Source organism: Castor canadensis, chromosome 7, assembly GCF_047511655.1.
Source record: "Castor canadensis chromosome 7, mCasCan1.hap1v2, whole genome shotgun sequence".
Lineage (NCBI taxonomy): Eukaryota > Metazoa > Chordata > Mammalia > Rodentia > Castoridae > Castor > Castor canadensis.
This window is the reverse complement of record NC_133392.1, coordinates 38,770,101-38,783,800: the sequence shown is the minus strand read 5'-3', so window position 1 is coordinate 38,783,800 and position 13,700 is coordinate 38,770,101.

Sequence of the window (13,700 nt, the reverse complement as noted above, 5' to 3'; positions counted from 1 at the left end):
GGTGACATTTTTCATTATCTATGTCAACCTTGTACAAAACTGAGCTTCACTCTGTTCACTCTGTGAACAAGTATCAGAGACGACCCTAAGTGTGTGGCCTAATATATACTAGGTGCTCTATAAATTTTTATTAGAAATAAAGTATAAAGAAGTCAATAAATAAATTGATTAAGCAGGGTTAACTAATAGATCTTTAGAAGAGAAGTTTTAGATTTATGGAAAAATTGAATGGAAAGGAGAGGTACCATATACTCCCTCCTGGCTCCCACTCCCACCTCACTCCACCCCCATCACATAGTTTTCCCTGTTGTTAACACGTTGCATTGCTGTGGGACATTTGTTTTTTTTGTTTTTTTTTTTTTTTCATTTTTCTTTTATTATTCATATGTGCATACAAGGCTTGGTTCATTTCTCCCCCCTGCCCCCACCCCCTCCCTTACCACCCACTCTGCCCCCTCCCGCTCCCCCCCTCAATACCCAGCAGAAACTATTTTGCCCTTATCTCTAATTTTGTTGTAGAGAGAGTATAAGCAATAATAGGAAGGAACAAGGGTTTTTGACGGTTGAGATAAGGATAGCTATACAGGGCATTGACTCACATTGATTTCCTGTGCGTGGGTGTTACCTTCTAGGTTAATTCTTTTTGATCTAACCTTTTCTCTAGTACCTGGTCCCCTTTTCCTATTGGCCTCAGTTGCTTTAAGGTATCTGCTTTAGTTTCTCTGCGTTAAGGGCAACAAATGCTAGCTAGTTTTTTAGGTGTCTTACCTATCCTCACCCCTCCCTTGTGTGCTCTCGCTTTCATCATGTGCTCATAGTCCAATCCCCTTGTTGTGTTTGCCCTTGATCTAATGTCCACATATGAGGGAGAACATACGATTTTTGGTTTTTTGAGCCAGGCTAACCTCACTCAGAATGATGTTCTCCAATTCCATCCATTTACCAGCGAATGATAACATTTCGTTCTTCTTCATGGCTGCATAAAATTCCATTGTGTATAGATATGTGGGACATTTGTTAACTAATTAATCAGTATGATTACTAGTTAAAGTCCATAGTTTAAGATAGGATTCACTATCTGTGTTGTATACTTCTATGAGCTTTGCCAAATACATAATGTCATATTTCTGCCTTTATGGTAATATACAGAATACATAGCTTTAATCCCCTAAAAATCCCATGTGGTTCACCTATTTATGTCCAATCCCTAACTTTTGCCAGCAGCTGACCTCTTTATGCCCTAGTTTTGCCTTTTCCAGAATATCATGTAGCTGAAACCATACAGTATGTAGCCGCTTCGGACTGACTTCTTTCACTTGGCAAAATACACTTAAGGTTCCATCTTTTTGTGACTTGACAGCTCATTTTTTCTTATCACTGAGTAATATTTCACTGTCTAGTTGTACTATGGTTTATTTTTCCATTCACCTATTGAAGGACTTCATAGTTGTTTCCAATTTGGGGCAACAACAAATAAAGCTGCCATAAACATTTGTGTAGACATAAGCTTCCAAACTCACTTGAGTAAGCAGCTAGGAGCATAATTGCTGAATTGTATGGTAAGGACCGTGTTTATAAAGACTGACTTTAACAAAACCCACTCTAGTCAACATTATCTGACTCCATAGGGAGTTGACTTCCCAAGTGTAGAACTAGGAAGCAGACCTGCTTTTATTTACACTAAACAAGCTGTTCAAACTTCAAAATGCATTCCTAATTTCTAGTATATTCAGAGTCACTAAGTAGTAAGTTATATAGTTGTCCCCTTGATTTCATTTTGGTCTTTTCAATTTTACTACTAAGACAGACTGGTTTGAGAAGGTCTCTACCCACAAGAAATATATATTCTAGTGGAAGACAGGAGAGATAGTGAATAAATATACAACTAATACCTGAAATCAGGTGGAAGTACTAGATAAGAAAAGATCACAAATAAGCAGGCAAAAAACCCAAATTAATTTTTCCATAAACTTATATGGTAAGTCTGTATATGGAGCTAAGTTGGGACTTGAGGAAGAGAGGAAGGCAGGCTACACAGAGACAATTAGACTCCAAAGAGATACTACTGGCAGCCCTCTTAAAATATTTTCCACAATGTTCAAGTGCCCTACTACTGAGGAAGTCAACTATGTTAAGGGGAAAAATTCATATTTTGGGCAAAGAAAAACTTTAAAATGTGAAAACAGGATGTTTAGGCCACAACCACCTCACCCCCTCTAACAAAAGTGGAAGATTCTTGCCTTTCTTACTGCCCTGTGCTGCTATCTTGCACATAGTAGGTGCTCCTTATGTTGAGAGGGACAACTTTCACCAAAACACACATAAAAAATGATTTCACTTTTGTCCTCCAAGTTCAATTACACAAAAATCAAACAAAACCAGAATATCATTCTCTTGGTAAGTAAGATTACTTTAAAGTGGTGTTGGAATGAAACCAGTATATACATTTTCAGAGTTTTGTAATCACTAGCTATTCTCCCCAATTCTGGGAAATTTGAGCTTGGATGAGCTCCAAGAATCTTAGCAACAAGACAGCAGCTCCCAAGCAGAGCCCCACTCCTCTGATGGGGCCAGAATCCCAGAGACAAAGAACTATTTATCGAAATGAACTGTCTTGCTTCCAGAAACAGAATCCCAAGGACCAAGTTAATGAGGAGTCTTGGTGCCAGGATGTCATATTGGGTTAGGAAGGCCAATCCATTAGTAGTCTGTATGTCTGTGCTCAACCCAGGCTGGAGTTGATGCAGATCAAACATATACGATGTCTTCTGAAAGGCCTTAGCTCTTGACACTTGAACATCAAGACAATCACTGTGTTTAGCTGGGAGTGTGGGAAAGGGCTCAGACCACAGAATGTTTCCTGAGCAGATGGGCAGTGGCCGGCATGGAGTAGCAGAGGCTGCCAGCTGCCGGCCAAGGCAGCAGGAGTGCTCATAAACTTCTAAGTATGACAGTCGGCTTTCAGTTTGGTTAGACTGAAGGTAAAATGCAACCTCTCTCCTCTTCTTCTAGCTGCACCTCTAGCAAAGGCCTGACTGAGGGCCCAAGATAGGAGGAACAAGCTCAGCATGGCAATAAGTACCCCTTCATTTCAAGAGGAAAACTTATTCCTCTGCATCATTTCTCTGCACCCCATCCAGAATTACCTTTGAATATTTTGACTCAGAAACATCTGGGAGAGACTTAGCAAGTCAACCATGAAAGATGGATTCAATTCATATCAGTAAAGATCACCAATATTTACTGAAATCCATGGAATGTGCTAAGCACTTTTCATTAATCACCTCACTTAAGCCTCACAACTCTATAAACTGGAAACATCAGAAACCCCATTTTACTGATAGAAAAACAGAGGCTTAGAGAGACTAAGGTTGGCAGTGTTCAAATCGTTGGTCCCAGAACCAGCAACATCAATGTCAACCTGGGATTTTATCAGAAATGAAATTTCTCAGGCCTCACCCAAGATCTACTGAATCAGAAACTGTAAGGGTGGGACAATCCAGCTTTTAACAAACCCTGAGAGTAATTCTGATGCATGTTCAAGTGTGAGGACCTGTGAACCAGGCAACTGACCCTAGCCCATATCAACAGAAGGACCCAAAACCCCACAATTTGGCTCCAGAGCCCTGCTCCTAAGCACCATGCTGTGAATCTGCCCGGACGTGAGCTGTAAGAGCCCTTTCCAACCCGCCGTCACAAAGTCCAATTTTAGAGAATCTGTGGGCAGTGATAGATGCTGGGCCTCAGAAAGAGTCTGATCAGGTCTACAGGGTGAGGGGGATAGATAAAAAGAAAAAGCAATCTGCCATCTCTACATTAAGGTGTCAGCTTCTTGATGACTTCATAGCGCATTGTCACATTCCTCAAAGGAATGAAGGTATCTTGTTAGACACCCTGCCCCAGACACAGAACACTCCCAGAGACTATACCCAGGCCTCATGGAATCTTCACTTCACACCCAAGAGGGCAGGCAGAGCAACTCAAAGGAAGAAAATGGAGATTGGTTCATATTAAAAGCTAAAAAGTTAGGAGCCTCTGTATTAGTTTCCTAGGGTCACATAAGAAAGTACCACAAATTCATGGGGTTGGGACAATGAAATTTATTGTTACACAGTTCTGAAGGCTGGAAGTCTGAAATCAAGAAACCAGCAGGACCATGCTGCCCTGAAACCTATGGGGAATGTGCCTCCTTACCAATTCCAGCTTCTGGTGGTCCCAGTTGTTCCTTGGCTTGTGGCAACATAATTCATATGATGTCCTCTCTGGTTCCCTTCACATTATCTTCCATCTATCTGTGCATATTTCTCTGCCCAAATTCCCCCCCTTTATAAGTACATCAGTGATGTTGACTTAGGTGCCCAGTCCACTCCATGTAACTGCATCTTAACTAATTACATCTGCAAGGCCCTATTTCCAAATAAGGTTATATTTGAGGTAGTTGGGGTTAGGACTTTAACATATGAATTTCTGGGAGAGGGGACACACAACTTATAATAGCATCTACTTTAGGATGGGGATTAGACTTCAGAAATTTCACACAAGGTGTTTGCTGCAGGACCATTTCAGAGAATCTTAGACTAGCCTGGTGGTGGTTTCCATCATGGCTGATGATCAGAAACACGTGATTCTTGTTAAAACTAGAGCTACCCAAACCTCATCCCACACACCCTGAGTCAGAAAAGGATTCAGGGATGTGTTTGTCAGCAATGCCCCTGTGATTTTGATGTAGCTCACCCTCCTGTGCTTTCAAACGTTGGAAGTACAATTCCAGTCACCACTCACAGGATGCTCTACACTCTGGCCAATGTGTCAACCGAGTCTGAGGAGGTACCCAGGCTCCCTGAAACACTCCAGCCCCAGTGATGTCCATGGTGAGCTGTAAGCTCACACTAGCCATTCTAGAATAGTCAAGGGGGCTGCCCAAGACTTCCCCAAAGTTGCCTTTATACCCACTTCCCAGAATATTACCTACTTTGGTTCACAACCAGCACTGAAAGTTCAGAAAAACCTGACTTCCAAGCCGATGATTGTATGGGGTGGGAACCACCTTGAACCAAATCCCCTGGGATTCATCTCCAATAATCCAATAACTTCTCTTCTTCAATGAAGACGGGGTGGGGGTCACTGAGAACCAGTGCCCAACTCAAGAAGGAAGACACCAAAGGTTCCCTCATTACTCTGAGCTGAGCCTAAGGGAGCAGCTGCATGGAAGTCAGCAAGGGAAAATGTTAGACAAGCATCATGTTTTGCCACCAGGCCACAACTCCTTCCTCAACCCTCCTCACAGACTCTGTATTAGTGACAGGGCAGCAGCGAACGTAAGCCTTAAATTGGGCATGTAGGCTCTCTACTTTCTCCTACCTCTCAGAACCCCTATTTCTTCATCTGTTTGGTTCTCGTCTTGGGTCTCATTGCAAGGAAGAGTACCCATTAGGCTAGCCTAAGAAAAGGGAGACTGACTCCCACAGGTCCCACAGAATGCAAGGGTAGGAAAGGATCATAGGAACCAGGAAGCTAAGGACTGCAGCTCTGGCTTTCAAGGAATGCGTGACCCATCTCTTTTCCCTTTGCCTTTCCCTTTCTTTTCATCAAAGGGCTCCACTGCCACTACCTCAGTGGGTAGAGTAGTCACCAGTTACCTCAGGTCCCCAGACCACAAAATCTCTCAGCTCAGTTCCCACTGCTCCGTCCTTCCATGTCCCAAGTCCATCCTGGATCAGGCAACTTTCAGTTAGCTGTAACTAAGGGACAGGTCACACAGCACATAAACAGGTGCTGAAGCTAGCACCTCATTTAGGTCTTTGGGTGAGTGCAGTCACCTCAGAAGGGTGCTGTTGGTGGGCAGTACCCAAGGCATGACTACTACAATAACGATAAGAAGTTGTCGTCATTTTTAAAGCACCTACTAGATGACAGACACTGAGCTATGTGACATGCGATCTTCACTTCAGACAGTCAAGATGTTGTTGCAGATATGGAAACTGAGGTAATATGTCCAGGGTCACTCAGCTAGTAAGAGGTGGAGAGGAATTCCAACTTACACCCACCTTGCCATCTGACTCAAGGCGATTGCACCAGCAGATGGTATAATTTCATCAAATCAGGAAAAAGCAGCGGTTAGCAATCTCCACCTGCTTATTCCACCTGGCCATACTGAACATCAAATGAACTCTTGGTCTGGAGTATGCTCTTGGAAAACTGAACACAGGTAAACGTGAAGTCTGAATGTGCCTGCTACCCCATCCCCCAGTGTGGTGTTTGCTCACTGGGCATTTCCCCAAGGACTGCAGAACATTTTTTTTAACCTCTGTTCTATGTGGCCAAACTTTGGTCAAGACCACAGCAGGGGTCTTAGCACCTGGCCAAGACCTCCTAGAAGGAACTTCACACTACTTACAATCTGGTGGTGTGGCCCCACGTAAATAGGATCTGAATTCTCAACCCTGAGCTTCGCACTCCAAAGGGGACAGCTGTTTGAGTTGGAGTAATTTTGTTTTTCACTAAGAAATTTAGCCAAAATTGTTGGTGGATTGGGCTCAAATTTGATCCAACAGAGCACAAACCACAACCACAGGCAAAACTCGAAGTTAATGTCCCCTTCGAACTCCAAGATGGAGGCCAGATCCAGTCAGATTCTGCCCCGGTAGTGAAGTGGGTTTACAGGGATTTGTCTACACTCTAACATGGTAGGGATAAAAGGTATGATCTGAGATATGAAACAGGCCATGCTTTTGACTCTAGTGCTGGTTCATTTTAGTGTCAACTTGACTAGGCGATGGTGCCCACTGTTTGGTCAAACACTAGTGTAGAGGTTGCTGTGGTGGTACTTTGCATATGTGATTAATATTGACAGTCAATTGATTTTAAATAAAGCAGAGTATCCTTTATAAGAATGTAAGTGGGTCTCATCCAATCAGTGCAATGACTTAAAAGCAAATACTAATGTTTCCCAGAAAAGGAATTCTACCTTAAGAGATTCTGCCTGGATAATGACCAGTGGGCTTAATGGTTATGTGATGCTGTGCTGAAAGAATTGTATATGTAGCCAATAATATATTTTCCTCAATAAAATAAAGGGTTTACAGAGTAGCAGAAATTAAAGCTTATCTAATTGAAAGGAAGGAAAGAAGGAGAGAGAAGGAAGGAGGGAGGAGGGAGAGAGGGAAGAAGGAAGGAAGGAAGGAAGGAAGGAAGGAAGGAAGGAAGGAAGGAAGGAAGGAAGGAAAAGAAGGAAGGAAGGAAGATTATGCCTAAATTTCAAGCCCACTCCTGTGCCTGACAAATTTCAGACTGGAAACTTTAATGTCAGCTCTCATCTGCCCTACAGATGAGAGTCCCCAAGAACTGGACCATTATTCGTAGCCTGATGACAGTCGCCTCATACAAACTGAGTAGCTATTGCAGGTGGGATACTGGACCAGACAAGGAGAGGGCACACTGTAATGTGCAATGCCCAGTGCAGATGTTATGTAGTGAGTCTCCTCCTCCTTTCACAGGCTCCTGTCTCTCCCCAGAGCTCTGGGTACCCCATCTAGCCAGCCCACTACAGTTGGTACAGATCCTTACTTGTCAAAATGCCCATAGACCAGCTATGTGGCATCACCTGGGAACTCATTAGAAGTGCAGAAGTTCAGTGCAAAGGGGGTATTTGCTATTCAAAAGAGACCAGAAACAAATGGGGAGAGAGACCACATAGGGTGATAGGGGATAAATATGATCGAATTACTTTGTATATGTGTATAAAAATGTCATAATGAAGCCCATTACTTTGTAAAATAAAAGAAATGCAAAATTCAGGTTCCCTCTCTCATCAACCAAATCATTTTAACTCAACTCCCAGGTTATACACATAAAGTTTAAGCAGCATTTTGATGAAGGCAGTTTCATTTTCCAGGATGAACCCTGAACCAAATGATACTTACAAGTGGAGTTTGTGTGATTGGGCTCTGGCCAGCTCTGAGCACTTGGGCAAAACTAGTAAGGAAATAGACATGTTTTAGAACTAACTAACAACCATAGCTTTACATTCATAAGGTTTCACTATGTGCCAGGCACCAAACCAGGCATTTTTTTTCTTTTTTTTAAATTTATTTATTTTTTTTTTTATTCATATGTGCATACAATGCTTGGGTCATTTCTCCCCCCAGCCCCCACCCCCTCCCTTCCAAACCAGGCATGTTATAAACATTAACTCTTCCTTTTTTTTTTGGTGGTACTGGGGTTTGAACTCAGGGCTTCATGCTAGCTAGGCAGGTACTCTACCATTTGAGCCACTCTAACTCTTTCAAACCTTCCTATCAAACCTATGAAGAAGGTACTATGAGGATGTCCCGTCTACAACTGGCAAAACTGAAATACAGAGATGTTTAACAACTTCCCCAAGGTCACACAGAAAATAAATAGTTGAGTCAGGACTTGAATTCAGACATCCTGGCACCATAAGGATATATTGCCTCTCAGATTCAAAGTACAGAATCTTCATAGTGTTGTATCAGTTGTATAAGACAAGCGATAGCATAGGAGAGAGTGATTCTGACTGTAAGTTTCAAAGAGAGCTTCAGAAAGGAGGCAGCTTTTGCAATGGTCTTTAGGTAACAGGTAGGAGTTATAAGCTGTGCTACTGTCATTGGTAAGAAGACTGTCCCCACAATCAGATAGAGTTTTCCATACAGCTAAGTACTTCTGTATCAACACTGTTCACTCTGCGCAAAACTTCCTCACCATCACTCTTGCACCTTTCAATGAGTTCCCTGATTTCTCCTGGTGCATGTCATCCTGTAGCTCTCACCTGTCAAAACCCCCAAACTATGTCAGTTTCCCTTCAGAACTCTCCTCACATCAATGGCTTTTCCTTCATGTCACTTATGCCAGCTTGTAATTAAACAGTTATTAGGAAAGAGTCTGAATAATAAATGTCCAACTCTCCCTACTGTTTCCTCATCACTACCCATCTCCTCCACCCACACAGAAGTTGGAGAATGAGCTGTGACCCAAAGCAGAAAACCACCCTCTGCTTGATTAATTAATGATAAACAAGAATGCTGCCAAGCCTGTATGTCTTGGGCTTATCCGTTTTGACTCATTTCTGATTTGAAGCCACAATGAACACAAACAGCTGCTTACAGTCCTGATGCCTATTCCTTGTACAAGGTTGCACTGTTATCCCTGAAGCACAAATCAGAAGAAGAATATAAATCATGCATTTAAATTAAAGTATGAAAACATTCCAACAATCCCGTGGCTTCTCCAAAAACCAAGATCTGAAAGGAGTTAAACAAAGTTGAATCCTTCTATGTTTAAGGCTCTGCAACGTCAGTTCAAACACCAGTAATGTTGATCTAATGAGGAAAATTTGTCAGAATTATATAATAGATTCAACCAGTTTTTGCAAGTAAATTCTGTTTTCAATATGAAAACCTTCTTTCAGAGGCTGGTGTTGTTTTGATAAAGGTGGTATATGGAAGGATCCATTGCAATTCAGAGCCCTACCTTGTGTGTCTGTGAGGGGACTCATGGCAAAGCCTTCATCCCAGGCCACTTGGCTACCATGGTGTTTAAATAAAGGCTCTCTTTTCCAAATCAGGTCGCCATTTATCAAAGCTGCAATTCTTCTCCTTAGGCTCTAGTTTCCTGCTCATTTGCTTGTTTACCAAGTCTCAAATGGTCTTTTTTTAGCCCAAAATATAATAAATATGTCTCTAACTGTGATTTAAAGCCAAGAATTTCTAAAAGCAAAGTGAGACTTCAGAATGTTGTTCTTTCTTGTAGAAAGGCTTTATCAGACCCCATCACACACACATAATGATTTTGTGAAAACAAACTCACTTGAAAACCAATAAGAAGCACAGATTGGGACTGGTGACAGCAAAAACAAATCATAAATGTAGCTTGCAGCTCTACTGGCAGAGGTTTCTTTGATTTCCCAAATATAGTAAAGAATCTGCTAAGAGAGATTCAATTCTCCTGCAATTCTGGATTGCCCAAAGCAAATGTAATTTGAAACAGGGGTATCCAGTGCAATCTGTGGTTGACTTAAAGTCAGAAATAATTGACTTCAGAAAGCAAGACTTCATGGGCAAAGGAACGATCATGTTGACAGTTACCCTTTCAGATGTTTGAGTTCTGCTTGGAGTTTGCTCAGAAGGCAGAACCCCTAGGAAATCAGAGGAAAACTTCTTCCATACTGATTGTTAATATCCCTGCTAAGTCTGAAACCTGTAAAGAGAAATGACTCATTTATGTCTTGACTCAAACATCTGCTTTCTGGCTTCCTGAATTAAAGACAATAGAAAGGTTGACTTTTTCTTGCTAGGCAAGGTCCTGCCAAGTATTTATGATGGCAGACCAGGGAAACTCTTCCTCATTCAGGACTCCCAGAGCCTTTTAGCACTGAAACTTAAGTTTAACCATTTAGAAGATGTGGCAGCCTGATAGCTGAATCCAGTTGGCACCTGTGCGTTAATTGGCACTGATTGTATTTTAATTGAATTTTCATGTCTTTGGACATGCCACCCTTCTGTTATATACATCTGGCCCATTTCACTAATTGACATTACCTGCTGGCTCTTGAAGACATTTGAGCTCATCACTCCTCACAAAAATGAAAAGCATTCTGAAAAGTTATGTTCTTCCTAGTCTTCTTAAACAAAATAGCTGAAGAATAACTTAAACTTCTCCTCATAATTTATGGTTGTCACTGTGAAATTCGGTGATTATGTCATGCAGAAATGTTTTTGTGGATTATTTAGATTTTTGGACAGTCAATAATGCTAGGTGGCTATGCTACAAGATAAGTAACCTTATCTTACTTGTCCCTTTCTGTCTGATTATTGCATATTCCATTTCATTCTTGCCAGTATGACTACTACCATACCAAACACACACACTGACTCTTTTGACACACACTAACCCTTTCCAGCCTTCCACTATTTTGTAAGCTAAGACACAAGAAACTAATTTGATTAAAATTGTGTGCAAAATAATAGTAACTAGGACTTGAGTCAGGGGGCCTTAAAGAAGATGTCTCTTTATAATAGATAAGCTTTACTGCAAGTTCTTTGTTCACCATTTTAACTGCTCAGAAATCATCATTGTTTAATAAGAGGTTTTTTAAAAAGTTAGTAAACATATAAAATCTGTCTAATGAAAGAGTTAGCAATTAAAATTTTGAGAACTGGATTTCTCAAAAAGAATCAAAAACTTACTCACTGAGCCAAATGAAAGCATGTCCACTAACCTTCAATTCCTGGCTATCACTGCTAACTACAAAACAAGTAACTAGAAACACACAGCCAAAGACAAACCCTTGAGTTGACTAGGAGGCACCAAGAGAGTATCACACTCAGAAGTGTCCTATGGGTCATTCATATAAGCAGCAGATCACTTTTCATTAACTGGACAACAATTAACAAGTGAACCCAGTCAAGAACCTCTTCTTGTTTTGTATTTGGTGTGCCCCCTCCACCCCCTGCCCCAACAGCTCACTCACATGGCCTGGGGCTGCCTTGCTCCCTTCACATCCAATCAGGCCCAGGGCCCTCCCAGCCCAAGTATTTATCTCTTCTTGCCTGATTTACTACAATGACTCCTGAACTGTCCTTCTGCTTCTGGTCTCTGTCTCTCCCCGAGCCATGTGGCCAAACTTTCAGTCTGTGTCCCTATTACCTAGAGAACAAAAGACTACTTTCAAACTCCATCATCCGGTTGCACCTCAGTCTCACTGTGGTTCCATCCCTGTGGCCAAGTACATTCATCTCTTTGCTTTCCCACCACCCCTAATCCTTGCCACTTCCTGCCTTTCTCGTGCTCTCCTGCCCTTCAGGAACACCATCTCTTTTCCTCTCCATCTGACCAAACTCCATCATCCTTCATGTCCCCACTTAAGAAGCCATTCCCAGCCACCACACTCCTTGCTCTTTTCATCCACCTCCTTGCAGTTCCCAGTGTTTTAAGCATTCTTTTTATTTTCCACTGTCCTGGGCCTGGGCCCTAAAATAGAGTCAGGTCTTACCTAAGGCTTCTTTGGCGACTCCCATCCAGTTTCTCTACTTCTAAATAAATTCTCGGTGAATATAAGGGACCTTATACATGAAGACCCTAACGGTGGCAGAGTTTATATTTGGAGAAACGGCAATACCCCTTCCAGAAGGACACATTGTCCTCCAAGCTTCATGGAGAAAGTATGTGGGCCTGGTTCCCAGACACCTAACAGAGGAAGGGCAAGTCAGCCTCCTCTCCTCCCCACCCCACCCCAGGCTTGCCAGACAACGTTTAAAATGCACTTCAGTGTGTTCATCTTTTATTTGGAAAGGAAACAAGTCTTGACATTCAGTTTTTTCCATTTCGTTAAGGATGGAGGTCATCCCAGGAAGGGAAAGGATAGTTTCCAAAGAGACCTTGGGAGGTTGTAGAGCTGGGCTGGGAGAATGCTCTCCACTCTTCACTTTCGCCTGCTTCACCCTCTGAAGAGAACAAGCCCGCTTTCACAGTGAATTATGTTCAGTGAGGCCTCTGCCAGAACTTGGCTCTCGCTGGCACAGGCAGTACTGGGAAGGATTCAGTGATAGCTCAAGGTCAGACAAGGTGTCTGGACAGAATTGGCTAGAGATTGACTCTAAGACAACTGGAAGATAAGGAGATAAGAGAGTGGAGAGGGGAGAAGGAAGATGGCAAAGAGTGTCTTAAATGGAAACCCAGAAAAAAAGCTCAACCTGCACATCTCTCTCTCTCTTTTTCTTTCTCTCTCTCTCTCCCCCCCCTCTCTCATACACACACACACTCCTACATGGAAACACATTCTTTGCTTTCCCTCCCCTACTCTACTCCAAGGCATTTCTATAAATAAACAATAAGACCTAAGCCAGTCTGCTAGAAGCTCCCTATCAACTCTTGCAGTGTTCTGGCTGTACATATATACAGCCAGACTTTTCCTCACTCCATGGTTTATAAAGCCCCTCCCCATATGTAATCTTCATCTGATTCCTACAGCACACCCTTTAAAAGTCCTGTAAGCCCGTCCTCATCAGCTCCATGCACAGAGTTGGCTCTAGTTACTCCACACCCACACTCTCAAAGTTCTTAGCCTTAAAATTACAAACATCAGGATGTGCTACTCAAAAAAATTGCCTCTGGTTCAGGCCATAAAAGTTGTAACTTTTAAATTTTTTAATTGACAAATAATAATAGATTTATTTATGGAGTACACGTGATGTTTTAATACATGCATATATTGTGGAATGACCAAATCATGCTAATTAACATATCCAGTGCCTCACATAACTTACCATTTTTTTGTGATAAGAACATTTGAAATCCCTCTCAGCAATTTTGAAATACACATTTTTATTAACTGTAGTCACTATGCTATGCAAAAGATCACCAGAACTTAATACTGTGGAAATGAAACCATACATTTTGATCAACTTCTCCTCTTTTCTCATCTACCTCCACCCCTCTTTAGCCTTTGGTATCCACCCTTCCACTCTGCTTCTTTGAGTTTGACTTTCTTGGATTTCATATATAAGTGAGATTGTGCTGTATCTGTCTTTCTGCGCCTGGCTTATTTCACCTAGTATAATGTACTTCAGGTTCGTTCATGTTGTCACAATGACAGAACTTCTTTCTCGTCTGTGCTTCAATAACAGTTCCTTGTGTATATAGATGACATGTGTTTTCCATTCATCCATTAATGGGCACTAGAT